Below are 2,550 nucleotides of genomic sequence, written 5' to 3' on the forward strand. Positions count from 1 at the left end.
AAGAGCGAAACTCCGTCTCAAAAAAAAAAAAAAAAAAAAAAATCAATGAAAATTAAATTTTAAAAGACAAATAAATAAAAACAAAAAACCTGGCCAGAGTGAGTAATACATGTTCAAGTTGGTTGTAATAATATTGATGTAATAAAATTAAATTGGTTGATCATATAATGCAGAAGAGAAGGAAAATCACTTTCTATCTGAGATGCCAAAATGTCTCTAATTCTTATTATTGGAGAAACTGGTCCTTTAATTAAGGCATTGCCACTCCTGGAAACCCTGTTAATAAGCAAATACATTTTTGCAGGTTTATCTAAAAAAAACAGTATTGAGACAGGCGCCTGACTCACACCTATAATCCTAGCACCTTGGGAGGCCGTGGCGAGTGGATCATGAGGTCAAGAGATGGAGATCATCCTGGCCAACATGATAAAACCCCGTCTCTACCAAAAATACAAAAATTAGCTGGGCATATTGGCCTGTACATGTAGTTCTAGCTACTCGGGAGGCTGAGGCAGGAGAATCGCTTGAACTTGGGAGATGGAGGTTGCAGTGAGTTGAGTTCGTGCCACTGCACTCCACCCTGGCGAAAGAGTGAGACTGTCTCAAAAAAGAAAGCCAATATTGGCCATTCACGCCTTTGGCTAACTAGTCTGGTGAGCAGCAGTCACCTGTCAGGGCTTTGAGGAGAGAAAATGTGATGGAAAAGTTCTCCTCGAGGTGGCTGGTTGATGGCTGAAGGGATAGTGGCGAGAGGTGGGCAATAGTCAAGGAATGGGATATGCCATTTGAAGTCCTGGACAACTAGAGGGTAGCATTAGTGCCTGGAGTCTATGACAGAATGGTAAAGGGTTGGATTGCAGAATGGGGAAAAGAAAGGAGAGAGAGCAGCTGAGTGTCGAAGAAGGATGGAAGTCCTCAGAGAGTAGAAAAGTACTCACGCCACACGTTACGTCACTTATAACTGCCCTCAAAGTGGAACGAGGCTGTTACTCTCTAGAATCCTGCACTTTCTCTAGAAATTGTTGTCAAAGACAAATATTAGAACAAAACTGAATGATTAATGGTCCCTAAAACAAAAAGAACCTTTTTCCTCTCTGACAACACCCTTGTTCTTCTTTGCTTGTTAACTGCTGAACACACAGCTTACATTTCTCTTTGTTCTCCAAGTGGTACATGAAGAACTTTTCAAATTCTTGCCATATTACAGAATGACAGGATGGAGTTTCCTAAGTGCAGTGTGATGGGAAAGTATGAGTTACACCTCACATGCAGCCAAGTACTAAAGTTCTCATTAAGTCGGTCCTATTCCAGACAAAGGATCTAAGAAAACACAATGAAAATGAATAATTTAGAAATTATATTTTTAGGTGCAGCGGCTCACGCCTGTAATCCCAGCACTTTGGGAGGCCAAGGTGGGTGGATCACCTGAGGTCAGGAGTTAAAGACCAGCCTGGGCAACAAAGTGAAACCTCATCTCTACTAAAAATACAAAAGATAACTGGGCATTGTGGTGCCTGCCTGTAATCCCAGCTACTGCGGAGGCTGACGAAGGAGAATTGCTTGAACCCGGGAAATGGAGGTTGCCGTGAGTCATCACACCACTACACTCTAGCCTGGGCAACAGAGTGAGACTCCATCTCAAAACAAAAAAACAAACAAAAAAATGTTTTGTGATAAATTTGTCTTACTCTTTATCTTTGCCCAAGTAAATGAACTGCCAGTGAGTGGTGACAGGTAAGTGAAATTAGCTACTACTTGAGTTAAGACTGATTATGTTACTGAATGAGATGGTTATGGTTAGGTACTAAGATACAGTTCTGATAATGTTAGCTAAAATATGCTGAGTGTTTACTGTGTACCAGAACTAGTTCTAAGTGTTTTACATTTATTAACTCATTCAAAGTTTTATAACCCTATAACACAGGTACAATTAATACCTCATTTACAAAATTTGGAAACTAAGGTCCTAGACTGGAGGTGGCAACGGTTAAAAACAAAACAAACAAAACAAAAACAAAACAAAACTGCAAAGGGGCCCGAACTTTAAAGCAAAATTCATAAAAGCAGGTGGGCTTAGTTAGTTACGCCTCCTCCACAGAGATTCTCCTTGTAGTGTTAAAATGAAGGTTCTGGGTTTTATTTCATTTTGTCAATGTTCAGTTATGTTACTGTAAATGCCTTGTCCAAAGGCCCCAGGACCGTTAGAATTATCAATTCTGTGGATGTAGATCTAGAATCTCTCAGACTAATGTAAACTCTGATGTTCTACTCTTGCTACCTAAAGGCCATGATAAAGATTTCTGGTTGTATTCAGAGTGAGATGGCAAGCCATTTGAGCACTTTGAACAGAGGTGTGTCCTGACTTGGTTTTTTATTTTCACAGATTACTCTGACTGATATGTACAAAACAGACTGGGGGCCAGGTGCGGGGGCTCACGTCTGTAATCCCAGCACTTTGGGAGGCCGAGGTGGGCGGATCACTTGAGACAAGCCTGAATGACATAGCGAAATTTCGTCTCTAATAAAAATACAAAAATTAGCTGGGCGTGG

Source organism: Saimiri boliviensis, chromosome 3, assembly GCF_048565385.1.
Source record: "Saimiri boliviensis isolate mSaiBol1 chromosome 3, mSaiBol1.pri, whole genome shotgun sequence".
Classification (NCBI taxonomy): domain Eukaryota; kingdom Metazoa; phylum Chordata; class Mammalia; order Primates; family Cebidae; genus Saimiri; species Saimiri boliviensis.